Consider the following 17,495-nt stretch of genomic DNA (forward strand, 5'->3'; position numbering starts at 1 on the left):
ATTGTGAAATCCACAATAAAAACATTGTTTCAAATCTGTGTGTGCCTATTTTTGTGCATCTGTGTCATTTATTCATGGACTCTGTATTTCGCATTGGTTATCAGAATCTGAGAACAGACAGGAAAAGAAGTCAGAAAAACACACAAAAAAAACCCACAACCAAAGAAAAAAAAATCATTTTTAATTTTGATTAGTCTGTATTGTACTTGTGCGGCGCAGTTGCTGTAGGTCAAAAAAACCATGAACGGATCACTTTCCTTCACGTTTGCACGTTGTCCTCTGCAAGAAAAGCAGCTGCATCCTTCCCCCAGAGAGCTTCCAGCGGACTGGCAGGCAGAGCCCTGGCTGCAGCCCCTTTACTTAGCAGCTGCCTGGGCTCAGAGCATTGTGACATCATCGGTTGGCTTCCTGCATGACTCAGCACCACCTGCTCAGGTGCCTGCTTCAGTGCCAGGCTGTGAGAGTGTGCAGCAGGCTAGGAAGGCAACTCCTGTTTAGGCTCTCCACTCCCCGGCCTGTGTCTCCCTCTTGTGGCACACCGCGCACGTCCACACAGACAGAGAGATATGAAGAGGAAGGAGGATGAACGAAAGAAAGATGCACTGTGTTCTCAAACAGCCAGCCAGGCTAGAGACTTGACTTCTTCCTTTGCCCTCCACACTCTCTCCTAGCGTGTTGCCAGAATGCAGGGAGCCGGAAGCCTACTTTACTTTTCTCTTCGACGTGGAGGCACGGCAGCGGAGGGGTGATGGCTGTTCCGGCGCTGGGCGGGGCCATGCTAATGTAATCAGGCGGCAGCTGAGCCTGGCCCGTGCGTCTGCGTTTAGCACAGGTGCGCAAATCCCGGGGGCCCGGCAGGCCTGCACAGGCAGTGGGAAGGGGGCCCCCCCCTGGCAGCTGGTAGCTGGCCGGGGTTAGCCGGCTGTGCGGGGCAGTGCTGGGTTGTGCGCTGTTCGCCGCTGCTGCATTTAGAAGGTAATTAGGGTTATCGCTTCTCGGCCTTTTGGCTAAGATCAAGTGTAGAATTTGTTCTTATCAGTTTAATATCTGATACGTCCCCTATCTGGGGACCATATATTAAATGGATTTTTGGAACAGGGAGATGGAAGAAGAGCTTGCTCTGTCCACTCCGCGCATCGACCTGGTATTGCAGTACCTCCAGGACCGGTGCACTACTCTCTCTAACTAGTGTCAAAAAACAGATCAAAACGACTCAAATACCCAGCTGACTAACTAACTAAGTGTAGGGAAGTGTAGTGGAGAAATTAAGTGTCCCTCTGCAAAGTGAATTTGCCAGTAGCAAGTGTTGTGTATTGTCCACCCTGCTGTGCGGTCTATGTCTGTGCTGCTACTGTTGGGTGCAGGATACATTGTGAAATCCACAATAAAAACATTGTTTCACATCTGTGTGTGCCTATTTTTCTGCATCTGTGTCATTTATTCATGGACTCTGTATTTCGCATTGGTTATCAGAACCTGAGAACAGACAGGAAAAGAAGTCAGAAAAACACACAAAAAAAAAACCCACAACCAAAGAAAAAAAAATCATTTTTAATTTTGATTAGTCTGTATTGTACTTGCGCGGCGCAGTTGCTGCAGGTCAAAAAAACCATGAACGGATCACTTTCCTTCACGTTTGCACGTTGTCCTCTGCAAGAAAAGCAGCTGCATCCTTCCCCCAGAGAGCTTCCAGCGGACTGGCAGGCAGAGCCCTGGCTGCAGCCCCTTTACTTAGCAGCTGCCTGGGCTCAGAGCATTGTGACATCATCGGTTGGCTTCCTGCATGACTCAGCACCACCTGCTCAGGTGCCTGCTTCAGTGCCAGGCTGTGAGAGTGTGCAGCAGGCTAGGAAGGCAACTCCTGTTTAGGCTCTCCACTCCCCGGCCTGTGTCTCCCTCTTGTGGCACACCGCGCACGTCCACACAGACAGAGAGATATGAAGAGGAAGGAGGATGAACGAAAGAAAGATGCACTGTGTTCTCAAACAGCCAGCCAGGCTAGAGACTTGACTTCTTCCTCTGCCCTCCACACTCTCTCCTAGCGTGTTGCCAGAATGCAGGGAGCCGGAAGCCTACTTTACTTTTCTCTTCGACGTGGAGGCACGGCAGCGGAGGGGTGATGGCTGTTCCGGCGCTGGGCGGGGCCATGCTAATGTAATCAGGCGGCAGCTGAGCCTGGCCCGTGCGTCTGCGTTTAGCACAGGTGCGCCCATCCCGGGGGCCCGGCAGGCCTGCACAGGCAGTGGGAAGGGGGCCCCCCCCCCTGGCAGCTGGTAGCTGGCCGGGGTTAGCCGGCTGTGCGGGGCAGTGCTGGGTTGTGCGCTGTTCGCCGCTGCTGCATTTAGAAGGTAATTAGGGTTATCGCTTCTCGGCCTTTTGGCTAAGATCAAGTGTAGTATCTGTTCTTATCAGTTTAATATCTGATACGTCCCCTATCTGGGGACCATATATTAAATGGATTTTTGGAACAGGGAGATGGAAGAAGAGCTTGCTCTGTCCACTCCGCGCATCGACCTGGTATTGCAGTACCTCCAGGACCGGTGCACTACTCTCTCTAACTAGTGTCAAAAAACAGATCAAAACGACTCAAATACCCAGCTGACTAACTAACTAAGTGTAGGGAAGTGTAGTGGAGAAATTAAGTGTCCCTCTGCAAAGTGAATTTGCCAGTAGCAAGTGTTGTGTATTGTCCACCCTGCTGTGCGGTCTATGTCTGTGCTGCTACTGTTGGGTGCAGGATACATTGTGAAATCCACAATAAAAACATTGTTTCACATCTGTGTGTGCCTATTTTTGTGCATCTGTGTCATTTATTCATGGACTCTGTATTTCGCATTGGTTATCAGAACCTGAGAACAGACAGGAAAAGAAGTCAGAAAAACACACAAAAAAAACCCCCACAACCAAAGAAAAAAAAATCATTTTTAATTTTGATTAGTCTGTATTGTACTTGCGCGGCGCAGTTGCTGCAGGTCAAAAAAACCATGAACGGATCACTTTCCTTCACGTTTGCACGTTGTCCTCTGCAAGAAAAGCAGCTGCATCCTTCCCCCAGAGAGCTTCCAGCGGACTGGCAGGCAGAGCCCTGGCTGCAGCCCCTTTACTTAGCAGCTGCCTGGGCTCAGAGCATTGTGACATCATCGGTTGGCTTCCTGCATGACTCAGCACCACCTGCTCAGGTGCCTGCTTCAGTGCCAGGCTGTGAGAGTGTGCAGCAGGCTAGGAAGGCAACTCCTGTTTAGGCTCTCCACTCCCCGGCCTGTGTCTCCCTCTTGTGGCACACCGCGCACGTCCACACAGACAGAGAGATATGAAGAGGAAGGAGGATGAACGAAAGAAAGATGCACTGTGTTCTCAAACAGCCAGCCAGGCTAGAGACTTGACTTCTTCCTCTGCCCTCCACACTCTCTCCTAGCGTGTTGCCAGAATGCAGGGAGCCGGAAGCCTACTTTACTTTTCTCTTCGACGTGGAGGCACGGCAGCGGAGGGGTGATGGCTGTTCCGGCGCTGGGCGGGGCCATGCTAATGTAAATAGGCGGCAGCTGAGCCGGGCCCGTGCATCTGCGTTTAGCACAGGTGCGCCCATCCCGGGGGCCCGCAGGCCTGCACAGGCAGTGGGAAGGGGGCCCCCCCCTGGCAGCTGGTAGCTGGCCGGGGTTAGCCGGCTGTGCGGGGCAGTGCTGGGTTGTGCGCTGTTCGCCGCTGCTGCATTTAGAAGGTAATTAGGGTTATCGCTTCTCGGCCTTTTGGCTAAGATCAAGTGTAGTATCTGTTCTTATCAGTTTAATATCTGATACGTCCCCTATCTGGGGACCATATATTAAATGGATTTTTGGAACAGGGAGATGGAAGAAGAGCTTGCTCTGTCCACTCCGCGCATCGACCTGGTATTGCAGTACCTCCAGGACCGGTGCACTACTCTCTCTAACTAGTGTCAAAAAACAGATCAAAACTACTCAAATACCCAGCTGACTAACTAACTAAGTGTAGGGAAGTGTAGTGGAGAAATTAAGTGTCCCTCTGCAAAGTGAATTTGCCAGTAGCAAGTGTTGTGTATTGTCCACCCTGCTGTGCGGTCTATGTCTGTGCTGCTACTGTTGGGTGCAGGGGTGAGCCTGGGGTGCCTGGCACCTGGGTGCAAGATTTTTTCTGGCGCCTATGGGAGTGGTTAAATTAACCGCGCCCAACCACATAACCACACCCATGTCCTGCCTAATCACACCCACACCTTCCACCTCTTTACCCATGCATGTGATACCCCATTCTTACCCCTCTTCCATGAGCTTGCTCCTGGCTGGCTTTGGCTGCCTGCGAGTCTGCTAGTCTCTGGACTGACTCAGGCTGAAAGGCTCTGCGAGTGCGACGCAGTCACACACTGCGTACTTCTGGCTGCCTGCGGCCACCCTACTTCCGCTCGCTGTTGGCACCTCCCCCCACCAAGCCCAAGCGTGAGGTGGGCTGCCTGTATCTTTCCCGTTGCGCCGCCAGCCAGTGTTGCCAACCTTTCACGTTATTTTTTTACTGACAAATACCTAAAAATTTACTGAGAAAAGATGTTTTACTGACAAAATTTCCACACTAAATGCACATAAGAGACAGCGTTTCACCAGTAAATGCACGTAATGACAGACAGCCTTTCATCAGTAAATGCACATAATAAGAGACCGCTTTTCCCCAGTAAATGCACATAATAAGGGACCGCTTTTCCCTAGTAAATGCACATAAAAAGACCGCTTTTCCCTAGTAAATGCACATAAAAAGACCGCTTTTCCCTAGTAAATGCACATAAAAAGACCGCTTTTCACCAGTAAATGCACATAAAAAGACCGCTTTTCACCAGTAAATGCACATAAAAAGACCGCTTTTCACCAGTAAATGCACATAAAAAGACCGCTTTTCACCAGCAAATGCACATAAAAAGACCGCTTTTCACCAGCAAATGCACATAATGACAAACAGCCAGTGTCCCCAGTATATGTAGCCAGCCTGGACCCCCGTTAGTGAGCGAGTGACAGGGAGACCCGTTAGTGAGCGAGTGACAGGGAGACCCGTTAGTGAGCGAGTGACAGGGAGACCCGTTAGTGAGCGAGTGACAGGGAGACCCGTTAGTGAGCGAGTGACAGGGAGCCCCGTTAGTGAGTGAGTGACAGGGAGACCCGTTAGTGAGTGACAGGGAGCCCCATTAGTGAGTGACAGGGAGCCCCATTAGTGAGTGACAGGGAGCCCCATTAGTGAGCGAGTGACAGGGAGCCCCATTAGTGAGCGAGTGACAGGGAGCGCCATTAGTGAGCGAGTGACAGGGAGCCCCATTGGTGAGCGAGTGACAGGGAGCCCCATTGGTGAGCGAGTGACAGGGAGCCCCATTGGTGAGTGAGTGACAGGGAGACCCGTTAGTGAGTGACAGGGAGCCCCATTAGTGAGTGACAGGGAGCGCCATTAGTGAGCGAGTGACAGGGAGCCCCATTAGTGAGTGAGTGACAGGGAGCCCCATTAGTGAGTGACAGGGAGCCCCATTAGTGAGCGAGTGACAGGGAGCGCCATTAGTGAGCGAGTGACAGGGAGCCCCATTAGTGAGCGAGTGACAGGGAGCGCCATTAGTGAGCGAGTGACAGGGAGCCCCATTAGTGAGTGAGTGACAGGGAGCCCCATTAGTGAGTGACAGGGAGCCCCATTGGTGAGCGAGTGACAGGGAGCCCCATTAGTGAGTGACAGGGAGACCCGTTAGTGAGCAAGTGACAGGGAGCCCCATTAGTGAGTGAGTGACAGGGAGCCCCATTAGTGAGTGACAGGGAGCCCCATTGGTGAGTGACAGGGAGCCCCATTGGTGAGCGAGTGACAGGGAGCGCCATTAGTGAGCGAGTGACAGGGAGCCCCATTAGTGAGCGAGTGACAGGGAGACCCGTTAGTGAGTGACAGGGAGCCCCATTAGTGAGTGACAGGGAGCGCCATTAGTGAGTGAGTGACAGGGAGCGCCATTAGTGAGCGAGTGACAGGGAGCGCCATTAGTGAGTGACAGGGAGCCCCATTAGTGAGTGACAGGGAGCCCCATTAGTGAGTGACAGGGAGCGCCATTAGTGAGCGAGTGACAGGGAGCCCCATTAGTGAGCGAGTGACAGGGAGACCCGTTAGTGAGTGACAGGGAGCCCCATTAGTGAGTGACAGGGAGCGCCATTAGTGAGTGAGTGACAGGGAGCGCCATTAGTGAGCGAGTGACAGGGAGCGCCATTAGTGAGTGACAGGGAGCCCCATTAGTGAGTGACAGGGAGCCCCATTAGTGAGTGACAGGGAGCGCCATTAGTGAGCGAGTGACAGGGAGCCCCATTAGTGAGCGAGTGACAGGGAGACCCGTTAGTGAGTGACAGGGAGCCCCATTAGTGAGTGACAGGGAGCGCCATTAGTGAGTGAGTGACAGGGAGCGCCATTAGTGAGCGAGTGACAGGGAGCCCCATTAGTGAGTGACAGGGAGCGCCACTGGTGAGCGAGTGACAGGGAGCCCCATTAGTGAGCGAGTGACAGGGAGACCCGTTAGTGAGTGACAGGGAGCCCCATTAGTGAGTGACAGGGAGCGCCATTAGTGAGTGAGTGACAGGGAGCGCCATTAGTGAGCGAGTGACAGGGAGCCCCATTAGTGAGTGACAGGGAGCGCCATTGGTGAGCGAGTGACAGGGAGCCCCCCTCTAGCCGCCGCCGCTCCCCCCCTTACCTGGCAGTCAGTCAGCCAGCACTCAGCAGACCTCAAGATCAGCGGCGACCCGACCAGTAAGTGCGGGCGCCGGACGTACCCGCTCTATATGCGGAAGTGATGTCACTTCCGCATATCAGTGCGGGCGCTGGGTCCTAGCGCCCGCACTATTGGTCGCCGCCTGATCGAGGTCTGACGCAGCGGCGGCGGCGGCGGCTACAGGGAGGGAGGAAGGGAGGGAGAAAGCGGCGGCCAGATGGGGTGAGCGGAGGCTGGGTGGCGCCTGTCGGAGACAGGCGCCTGGGTGCGATGCACCCGCAGCACCCGCCCAGGCTCGGCCCTGGTTGGGTGCAGGATACATTGTGAAATCCACAATAAAAACATTGTTTCAAATCTGTGTGTGCCTATTTTTGTGCATCTGTGTCATTTATTCATGGACTCTGTATTTCGCATTGGTTATCAGAATCTGAGAACAGACAGGAAAAGAAGTCAGAAAAACACACACAAAAAACCCACAACCAAAGAAAAAAAAATCATTTTTAATTTTGATTAGTCTGTATTGTACTTGTGCGGCGCAGTTGCTGTAGGTCAAAAAAACCATGAACGGATCACTTTCCTTCACGTTTGCACGTTGTCCTCTGCAAGAAAAGCAGCTGCATCCTTCCCCCAGAGAGCTTCCAGCGGACTGGCAGGCAGAGCCCTGGCTGCAGCCCCTTTACTTAGCAGCTGCCTGGGCTCAGAGCATTGTGACATCATCGGTTGGCTTCCTGCATGACTCAGCACCACCTGCTCAGGTGCCTGCTTCAGTGCCAGGCTGTGAGAGTGTGCAGCAGGCTAGGAAGGCAACTCCTGTTTAGGCTCTCCACTCCCCGGCCTGTGTCTCCCTCTTGTGGCACACCGCGCACGTCCACACAGACAGAGAGATATGAAGAGGAAGGAGGATGAACGAAAGAAAGATGCACTGTGTTCTCAAACAGCCAGCCAGGCTAGAGACTTGACTTCTTCCTTTGCCCTCCACACTCTCTCCTAGCGTGTTGCCAGAATGCAGGGAGCCGGAAGCCTACTTTACTTTTCTCTTCGACGTGGAGGCACGGCAGCGGAGGGGTGATGGCTGTTCCGGCGCTGGGCGGGGCCATGCTAATGTAATCAGGCGGCAGCTGAGCCTGGCCCGTGCGTCTGCGTTTAGCACAGGTGCGCAAATCCCGGGGGCCCGGCAGGCCTGCACAGGCAGTGGGAAGGGGGCCCCCCCCTGGCAGCTGGTAGCTGGCCGGGGTTAGCCGACTGTGCGGGGCAGTGCTGGGTTGTGCGCTGTTCGCCGCTGCTGCATTTAGAAGGTAATTAGGGTTATCGCTTCTCGGCCTTTTGGCTAAGATCAAGTGTAGAATTTGTTCTTATCAGTTTAATATCTGATACGTCCCCTATCTGGGGACCATATATTAAATGGATTTTTGGAACAGGGAGATGGAAGAAGAGCTTGCTCTGTCCACTCCGCGCATCGACCTGGTATTGCAGTACCTCCAGGACCGGTGCACTACTCTCTCTAACTAGTGTCAAAAAACAGATCAAAACGACTCAAATACCCAGCTGACTAACTAACTAAGTGTAGGGAAGTGTAGTGGAGAAATTAAGTGTCCCTCTGCAAAGTGAATTTGCCAGTAGCAAGTGTTGTGTATTGTCCACCCTGCTGTGCGGTCTATGTCTGTGCTGCTACTGTTGGGTGCAGGATACATTGTGAAATCCACAATAAAAACATTGTTTCACATCTGTGTGTGCCTATTTTTCTGCATCTGTGTCATTTATTCATGGACTCTGTATTTCGCATTGGTTATCAGAACCTGAGAACAGACAGGAAAAGAAGTCAGAAAAACACACAAAAAAAAACCCCACAACCAAAGAAAAAAAAATCATTTTTAATTTTGATTAGTCTGTATTGTACTTGCGCGGCGCAGTTGCTGCAGGTCAAAAAAACCATGAACGGATCACTTTCCTTCACGTTTGCACGTTGTCCTCTGCAAGAAAAGCAGCAGCATCCTTCCCCCAGAGAGCTTCCAGCGGACTGGCAGGCAGAGCCCTGGCTGCAGCCCCTTTACTTAGCAGCTGCCTGGGCTCAGAGCATTGTGACATCATCGGTTGGCTTCCTGCATGACTCAGCACCACCTGCTCAGGTGCCTGCTTCAGTGCCAGGCTGTGAGAGTGTGCAGCAGGCTAGGAAGGCAACTCCTGTTTAGGCTCTCCACTCCCCGGCCTGTGTCTCCCTCTTGTGGCACACCGCGCACGTCCACACAGACAGAGAGATATGAAGAGGAAGGAGGATGAACGAAAGAAAGATGCACTGTGTTCTCAAACAGCCAGCCAGGCTAGAGACTTGACTTCTTCCTTTGCCCTCCACACTCTCTCCTAGCGTGTTGCCAGAATGCAGGGAGCCGGAAGCCTACTTTACTTTTCTCTTCGACGTGGAGGCACGGCAGCGGAGGGGTGATGGCTGTTCCGGCGCTGGGCGGGGCCATGCTAATGTAATCAGGCGGCAGCTGAGCCTGGCCCGTGCGTCTGCGTTTAGCACAGGTGCGCCCATCCCGGGGGCCCGGCAGGCCTGCACAGGCAGTGGGAAGGGGGCCCCCCCCTGGCAGCTGGTAGCTGGCCGGGGTTAGCCGGCTGTGCGGGGCAGTGCTGAGTTGTGCGCTGTTCGCCGCTGCTGCATTTAGAAGGTAATTAGGGTTATCGCTTCTCGGCCTTTTGGCTAAGATCAAGTGTAGTATCTGTTCTTATCAGTTTAATATCTGATACGTCCCCTATCTGGGGACTATATATTAAATGGATTTTTGGAACAGGGAGATGGAAGAAAAGCTTGCTCTGTCCACTCCGCGCATCGACCTGGTATTGCAGTACCTCCAGGACCGGTGCACTACTCTCTCTAACTAGTGTCAAAAAACAGATCAAAACGACTCAAATACCCAGCTGACTAACTAACTAAGTGTAGGGAAGTGTAGTGGAGAAATTAAGTGTCCCTCTGCAAAGTGAATTTGCCAGTAGCAAGTGTTGTGTATTGTCCACCCTGCTGTGCGGTCTATGTCTGTGCTGCTACTGTTGGGTGCAGGATACATTGTGAAATCCACAATAAAAACATTGTTTCAAATCTGTGTGTGCCTATTTTTGTGCATCTGTGTCATTTATTCATGGACTCTGTATTTCGCATTGGTTATCAGAACCTGAGAACAGACAGGAAAAGAAGTCAGAAAAACACACAAAAAAAACCCCACAACCAAAGAAAAAAAAATCATTTTTAATTTTGATTAGTCTGTATTGTACTTGCGCGGCGCAGTTGCTGCAGGTCAAAAAAACCATGAACGGATCACTTTCCTTCACGTTTGCACGTTGTCCTCTGCAAGAAAAGCAGCTGCATCCTTCCCCCAGAGAGCTTCCAGCGGACTGGCAGGCAGAGCCCTGGCTGCAGCCCCTTTACTTAGCAGCTGACTGGGCTCAGAGCATTGTGACATCATCGGTTGGCTTCCTGCATGACTCAGCACCACCTGCTCAGGTGCCTGCTTCAGTGCCAGGCTGTGAGAGTGTGCAGCAGGCTAGGAAGGCAACTCCTGTTTAGGCTCTCCACTCCCCGGCCTGTGTCTCCCTCTTGTGGCACACCGCGCACGTCCACACAGACAGAGAGATATGAAGAGGAAGGAGGATGAGCGAAAGAAAGATGCACTGTGTTCTCAAACAGCCAGCCAGGCTAGAGACTTGACTTCTTCCTCTGCCCTCCACACTCTCTCCTAGCGTGTTGCCAGAATGCAGGGAGCCGGAAGCCTACTTTACTTTTCTCTTCGACGTGGAGGCACGGCAGCGGAGGGGTGATGGCTGTTCCGGCGCTGGGCGGGGCCATGCTAATGTAATCAGGCGGCAGCTGAGCCTGGCCCGTGCGTCTGCGTTTAGCACAGGTGCGCCCATCCCGGGGGCCCGGCAGGCCTGCACAGGCAGTGGGAAGGGGGCCCCCCCCTGGCAGCTGGTAGCTGGCCGGGGTTAGCCGGCTGTGCGGGGCAGTGCTGGGTTGTGCGCTGTCCGCCGCTGCTGCATTTAGAAGGTAATTAGGGTTATCGCTTCTCGGCCTTTTGGCTAAGATCAAGTGTAGTATCTGTTCTTGAGGTTTTTGGGAGACATGTTACTAGGAACCCCGGCCTGGTCACCCGGGGGAAGGAACCTTGAACGAGTTGAGCAGGGGGGATGGGAACCTCTGGTCCTCTAGTAAAGGTGTCCGTCCTGGTTCATAATTCTCAGGGGCTGATTGAATGGATCTATACAATGGTCGAGGCTGAATAGCTGAGGGCTTTGCTTAGGTGTACTGCCCCTGGAAGTGGCGCTCCAGGTGCACCTGAAAAAACCTGAGAAGTGGCAGATCTCAGGCGGAAGTAGGGTGCTTTGGTCTGTACTGCCCATATGCAGAGCTGACTAACGCAGCTCCCCGGCCTTTTGGCTAGGGAGAGTGCGGAATTTTTATCACTCCGGCCGCAAGGTCGGGGCCAGCTTGCTGGCACCGGGGACTTCGGTTCCCAGGGGACTTCGGTTCCCACCCGGCTCCCCCTCGGGGGAGCCACCCGGACCATGTGGGATGCCACATGGCCATGCCCTTTGGGTAACCACTGGGCACAGTCGGGGTCCTCCTCGGAGGACCCCAGGATCCTCCAACCCCTCGGGTGTTGGAGGATGCCACCCCCTGAGCCGATGGCAAAGGGGGAAGGTTCCCTTCGGGGAACAACCGGAAGGGCCCTGCTGTATTGTGGGGCCCGTGGCTACTCGTGCACGTTTTGTGGGGGTGCTTTAGGGCACTCACGCTTTTTCCGTGCACGGGGCTAATAGCCTTGCTAACCGGGACTCCTGTTGCTTGCAACAGGAGCCAAGACAAGCAAAAAAAAAAAAAAAAAAAAAAAAAAAAAAAAAATCTGTTCTTATCAGTTTAATATCTGATACGTCCCCTATCTGGGGACTATATATTAAATGGATTTTTGGACAGGGAGATGGAAGAAAAGCTTGCTCTGTCCACTCCGCGCATCGACCTGGTATTGCAGTACCTCCAGGACCGGTGCACCACTCTCTCTAACTAGTGTCAAAAAACAGATCAAAACGACTCAAATACCCAGCTGACTAACTAACTAAGTGTAGGGAAGTGTAGTGGAGAAATTAAGTGTCCCTCTGCAAAGTGAATTTGCCAGTAGCAAGTGTTGTGTATTGTCCACCCTGCTGTGCGGTCTATGTCTGTGCTGCTACTGTTGGGTGCAGGATACATTGTGAAATCCACAATAAAAACATTGTTTCAAATCTGTGTGTGCCTATTTTTGTGCATCTGTGTCATTTATTCATGGACTCTGTATTTCGCATTGGTTATCAGAACCTGAGAACAGACAGGAAAAGAAGTCAGAAAAACACACACAAAAAAACCCCACAACCAAAGAAAAAAAAATCATTTTTAATTTTGATTAGTCTGTATTGTACTTGCGCGGCGCAGTTGCTGCAGGTCAAAAAAACCATGAACGGATCACTTTCCTTCACGTTTGCACGTTGTCCTCTGCAAGAAAAGCAGCTGCATCCTTCCCCCAGAGAGCTTCCAGCGGACTGGCAGGCAGAGCCCTGGCTGCAGCCCCTTTACTTAGCAGCTGCCTGGGCTCAGAGCATTGTGACATCATCGGTTGGCTTCCTGCATGACTCAGCACCACCTGCTCAGGTGCCTGCTTCAGTGCCAGGCTGTGAGAGTGTGCAGCAGGCTAGGAAGGCAACTCCTGTTTAGGCTCTCCACTCCCCGGCCTGTGTCTCCCTCTTGTGGCACACCGCGCACGTCCACACAGACAGAGAGATATGAAGAGGAAGGAGGATGAACGAAAGAAAGATGCACTGTGTTCTCAAACAGCCAGCCAGGCTAGAGACTTGACTTCTTCCTCTGCCCTCCACACTCTCTCCTAGCGTGTTGCCAGAATGCAGGGAGCCGGAAGCCTACTTTGCTTTTCTCTTCGACGTGGAGGCACGGCAGCGGAGGGGTGATGGCTGTTCCGGCGCTGGGCGGGGCCATGCTAATGTAATCAGGCGGCAGCTGAGCCTGGCCCGTGCGTCTGCGTTTAGCACAGGTGCGCCCATCCCGGGGGCCCGGCAGGCCTGCACAGGCAGTGGGAAGGGGGCCCTGGCAGCTGGTAGCTGGCCGGGGTTAGTCGGCTGTGCGGGGCAGTGCTGGGTTGTGCGCTGTTCGCCGCTGCTGCATTTAGAAGGTAGCACTACAGATGTCTGCAGCTCTGTAGGAGTTTTACTCCATCGCTGTAGACATCCACTCTTTCTTTTTTTTTTTCTTTCTCTCTTTCCTTCTCCCCCTCCCCTTTTTCTAACCCCTGAAAGGTACCCATTGGCATGCTGTGGTACCCCCACTCATGGGTCCTTTCTTGTATCACCTCCTCCCCCTACCCACCCTTCCTACCTAATCTCTCTCCTCATCTTTTCTCCCCCTTTTCCTTTCGGTTTAAAAAAATATAAAATTATTTGGGATTATTGTTTTCATTTATTAGATAACTCTAGATGTCATAGGAGGTAAGAAATTAAGTTCTTAATTATATCAGAATGTTCCACTCTTATATTTACCCATTATTGCTATTTGTTAAGAACTCCCCTATGGGGGATATATTAAGAATGTTTGTACGCTATCTTGTGAACTTGTTTCTTACATACAATAAACACCCTTGAAACGAGAAGGTAATTAGGGTTATCGCTTCTCGGCCTTTTGGCTAAGATCAAGTGTAGTATTTGTTCTTATCAGTTTAATATCTGATACGTCCCCTATCTGGGGACCATATATTAAATGGATTTTTGGAACAGGGAGATGGAAGAAGAGCTTGCTCTGTCCACTCCGCGCATCGACCTGGTATTGCAGTACCTCCAGGACCGGTGCACTACTCTCTCTAACTAGTGTCAAAAAACAGATCAAAACGACTTAAATACCCAGCTGACTAACTAACTAAGTGTAGGGAAGTGTAGTGGAGAAATTAAGTGTCCCTCTGCAAAGTGAATTTGCCAGTAGCAAGTGTTGTGTATTGTCCACCCTGCTGTGCGGTCTATGTCTGTGCTGCTACTGTTGGGTGCAGGATACATTGTGAAATCCACAATAAAAACATTGTTTCAAATCTGTGTGTGCCTATTTTTGTGCATCTGTGTCATTTATTCATGGACTCTGTATTTCACATTGGTTATCAGAACCTGAGAACAGACAGGAAAAGAAGTCAGAAAAACACACACAAAAAAACCCACAACCAAAGAAAAAAAAATCATTTTTAATTTTGATTAGTCTGTATTGTACTTGCGCGGCGCAGTTGCTGCAGGTAAAAAAAAAACCATGAACGAATCACTTTCCTTCACGTTTGCACGTTGTCCTCTGCAAGAAAAGCAGCTGCATCCTTCCCCCAGAGAGCTTCCAGCGGACTGGCAGGCAGAGCCCTGGCTGCAGCCCCTTTACTTAGCAGCTGCCTGGGCTCAGAGCATTGTGACATCATCGGTTGGCTTCCTGCATGACTCAGCACCACCTGCTCAGATGCCTGCTTCAGTGCCAGGCTGTGAGAGTGTGCAGCAGGCTAGGAAGGCAACTCCTGTTTAGGCTCTCCACTCCCCGGCCTGTGTCTCCCTCTTGTGGCACACCGCGCACGTCCACACAGACAGAGAGATATGAAGAGGAAGGAGGATGAACGAAAGAAAGATGCACTGTGTTCTCAAACAGCCAGCCAGGCTAGAGACTTGACTTCTTCCTCTGCCCTCCACACTCTCTCCTAGCGTGTTGCCAGAATGCAGGGAGCCGGAAGCCTACTTTACTTTTCTCTTCGACGTGGAGGCACGGCAGCGGAGGGGTGATGGCTGTTCCGGCGCTGGGCGGGGCCATGCTAATGTAATCAGGCGGCAGCTGAGCCTGGCCCGTGCGTCTGCGTTTAGCACAGGTGCGCCCATCCCGGGGGCCCGGCAGGCCTGCACAGGCAGTGGGAAGGGCCCCCCTCCCCTGGCAGCTGGTAGCTGGCCGGGGTTAGCCGGCTGTGCGGGGCAGTGCTGGGTTGTGCGCTGTTCGCCGCTGCTGCATTTAGAAGGTAATTAGGGTTATCGCTTCTCGGCCTTTTGGCTAAGATCAAGTGTAGTATCTGTTCTTATCAGTTTAATATCTGATACGTCCCCTATCTGGGGACCATATATTAAATGGATTTTTGGAACAGGGAGATGGAAGAAGAGCTTGCTCTGTCCACTCCGCGTATCGACCTGGTATTGCAGTACCTCCAGGACCGGTGCACTACTCTCTCTAACTAGTGTCAAAAAACAGATCAAAACGACTCAAATACCCAGCTGACTAACCAACTAAGTGTAGGGAAGTGTAGTGGAGAAATTAAGTGTCCCTCTGCAAAGTGAATTTGCCAGTAGCAAGTGTTGTGTATTGTCCACCCTGCTGTGCGGTCTATGTCTGTGCTGCTACTGTTGGGTGCAGGATACATTGTGAAATCCACAATAAAAACATTGTTTCAAATCTGTGTGTGCCTATTTTTGTGCATCTGTGTCATTTATTCATGGACTCTGTATTTCGCATTGGTTATCAGAACCTGAGAACAGACAGGAAAAGAAGTCAGAAAAACACACAAAAAAAAACCCCACAACCAAAGAAAAAAAAAATCATTTTTAATTTTGATTAGTCTGTATTGTACTTGCGCGGCGCAGTTGCTGCAGGTCAAAAAAACCATGAACGGATCACTTTCCTTCACGTTTGCACGTTGTCCTCTGCAAGAAAAGCAGCTGCATCCTTCCCCCAGAGAGCTTCCAGCGGACTGGCAGGCAGAGCCCTGGCTGCAGCCCCTTTACTTAGCAGCTGCCTGGGCTCAGAGCATTGTGACATCATCGGTTGGCTTCCTGCATGACTCAGCACCACCTGCTCAGGTGCCTGCTTCAGTGCCAGGCTGTGAGAGTGTGCAGCAGGCTAGGAAGGCAACTCCTGTTTAGGCTCTCCACTCCCCGGCCTGTGTCTCCCTCTTGTGGCACACCGCGCACGTCCACACAGACAGAGAGATATGAAGAGGAAGGAGGATGAACGAAAGAAAGTGTTGTCAAACAGCCAGCCAGGCTAGAGACTTGACTTCTTCCTCTGCCCTCCACACTCTCTCCTAGCGTGTTGCCAGAATGCAGGGAGCCGGAAGCCTACTTTACTTTTCTCTTCGACGTGGAGGCACGGCAGCGGAGGGGTGATGGCTGTTCCGGCGCTGGGCGGGGCCATGCTAAAGTGATCAGGCGGCAGCTGAGCCTGGCCCGTGCGTCTGCGTTTAGCACAGGTGCGCCCATCCCGGGGGCCCGGCAGGCCTGCACAGGCAGTGGGAAGGGGGCCCCCCCCCTGGCAGCTGGTTGCTGGCCGGGGTTAGCCGGCTGTGCGGGGCAGTGCTGGGTTGTGCGCTTTTCACCGCTGCTGCATTTAGAAGGTAATTAGGGTTATCGCTTCTCGGCCTTTTGGCTAAGATCAAGTGTAGTATCTGTTCTTATCAGTTTAATATCTGATACGTCCCCTATCTGGGGACCATATATTAAATGGATTTTTGGAACAGGGAGATGGAAGAAGAGCTTGCTCTGTCCACTCCGCGCATCGACCTGGTATTGCAGTACCTCCAGGACCGGTGCACTACTCTCTCTAACTAGTGTCAAAAAACAGATCAAAACTACTCAAATACCCAGCTGACTAACTAACTAAGTGTAGGGAAGTGTAGTGGAGAAATTAAGTGTCCCTCTGCAAAGTGAATTTGCCAGTAGCAAGTGTTGTGTATTGTCCACCCTGCTGTGCGGTCTATGTCTGTGCTGCTACTGTTGGGTGCAGGATACATTGTGAAATCCACAATAAAAACATTGTTTCAAATCTGTGTGTGCCTATTTTTGTGCATCTGTGTCATTTATTCATGGACTCTGTATTTCGCATTGGTTATCAGAACCTGAGAACAGACAGGAAAAGAAGTCAGAAAAACACACAAAAAAAACCCACAACCAAAGAAAAAAAAATCATTTTTAATTTTGATTAGTCTGTATTGTACTTGCGCGGCGCAGTTGCTGCAGGTAAAAAAAAACATGAACGGATCACTTTCCTTCACGTTTGCACGTTATCCTCTGCAAGAAAAGCAGCTGCATCCTTCCCCCAGAGGGAAGCAGTAGATTTGGGCGCATGAGACAAGTGGACAAAAAGGGCGCCCCATTCACTTCCATTATAAATATCGTTTAATAGGCGCCGAACAGGGAAAAAAAGGCGCCGGAGATTATTAACGTTTTAACAAACGGCGCCCGGAGATTTTTAAGGATTTATAACTATGTTTGTGATGATTTAACTTTACAAAATGAGCCCGTGACGAATAACGTTTATGAAGATACTAAATCACTATTTCTAAAACATTTCTAAAACATTATTATCCACCCAAAAAAATTATTTACATTTTTTTATTTACATTTTTTATTTCTTAATGTCTGTAAAACATTATTATCCATAGGGGGTCTTAGGTTTAGGCACCACCAGGGGGGTCTTAGGTTTAGGCACCAACAGGGGGGTCTTAGGTTTAGGCACCAACACGGGGGTCTTAGGTTTAGGCACCAACTGGGGGGTCTTAGGTTTAGGCACCAACTGGGGGGTCTTAGGTTTAGGCACCAACAGGGGGGTCTTAGGTTTAGGCACCAACAGGGGGGTCTTAGGTTTAGGCACCAACAGGGGGTCTAGGGGTTAGGGATAGGTACAGGGAGGGTTTTTAATAAACGTAAATATAAGTTTCACTTTACAAACAGGGAAGATTAACGTTTTAAG

At 51.4% G+C, this 17,495-nt stretch overlaps 8 non-coding genes and 2 pseudogenes across 8 annotated transcripts; all 10 read left to right on the plus strand.

Annotated features, from left to right (window-relative positions):
* Nucleotides 1-987: 987 nt before the first annotated feature.
* On the plus strand, nt 988-1,178 carry LOC137505666 (U2 spliceosomal RNA). The gene has a single exon (XR_011020272.1). It is a non-coding gene; the product is annotated as a U2 spliceosomal RNA (small nuclear RNA).
* Nucleotides 1,179-2,360: 1,182 nt separating this feature from the next.
* Nucleotides 2,361-2,551, plus strand: LOC137505540 (U2 spliceosomal RNA). The gene has a single exon (XR_011020150.1). It is a non-coding gene; the product is annotated as a U2 spliceosomal RNA (small nuclear RNA).
* A 1,179-nt stretch (nt 2,552-3,730) lies between these two features.
* LOC137505541 (U2 spliceosomal RNA) lies at nt 3,731-3,921 on the plus strand. Its single transcript, XR_011020151.1, has one exon. It is a non-coding gene; the product is annotated as a U2 spliceosomal RNA (small nuclear RNA).
* Nucleotides 3,922-8,028: 4,107 nt separating this feature from the next.
* LOC137505667 (U2 spliceosomal RNA) lies at nt 8,029-8,219 on the plus strand. Its single transcript, XR_011020273.1, has one exon. It is a non-coding gene; the product is annotated as a U2 spliceosomal RNA (small nuclear RNA).
* Nucleotides 8,220-9,399: 1,180 nt separating this feature from the next.
* LOC137505604 (U2 spliceosomal RNA) lies at nt 9,400-9,590 on the plus strand. The gene has a single exon (XR_011020212.1). It is a non-coding gene; the product is annotated as a U2 spliceosomal RNA (small nuclear RNA).
* Nucleotides 9,591-10,769: 1,179 nt separating this feature from the next.
* LOC137505809 (U2 spliceosomal RNA) lies at nt 10,770-10,941 on the plus strand (annotated as a pseudogene).
* A 585-nt stretch (nt 10,942-11,526) lies between these two features.
* LOC137505762 (U2 spliceosomal RNA) lies at nt 11,527-11,764 on the plus strand (annotated as a pseudogene).
* A 1,650-nt stretch (nt 11,765-13,414) lies between these two features.
* LOC137505630 (U2 spliceosomal RNA) lies at nt 13,415-13,605 on the plus strand. The gene has a single exon (XR_011020238.1). It is a non-coding gene; the product is annotated as a U2 spliceosomal RNA (small nuclear RNA).
* Nucleotides 13,606-14,787: 1,182 nt separating this feature from the next.
* On the plus strand, nt 14,788-14,978 carry LOC137505576 (U2 spliceosomal RNA). The gene has a single exon (XR_011020184.1). It is a non-coding gene; the product is annotated as a U2 spliceosomal RNA (small nuclear RNA).
* A 1,174-nt stretch (nt 14,979-16,152) lies between these two features.
* Nucleotides 16,153-16,343, plus strand: LOC137505543 (U2 spliceosomal RNA). Its single transcript, XR_011020152.1, has one exon. It is a non-coding gene; the product is annotated as a U2 spliceosomal RNA (small nuclear RNA).
* The last annotated feature ends 1,152 nt before the right edge of the window (nt 16,344-17,495 follow it).

This window comes from Hyperolius riggenbachi, chromosome 4 (assembly GCF_040937935.1).
Source record: "Hyperolius riggenbachi isolate aHypRig1 chromosome 4, aHypRig1.pri, whole genome shotgun sequence".
Lineage (NCBI taxonomy): Eukaryota > Metazoa > Chordata > Amphibia > Anura > Hyperoliidae > Hyperolius > Hyperolius riggenbachi.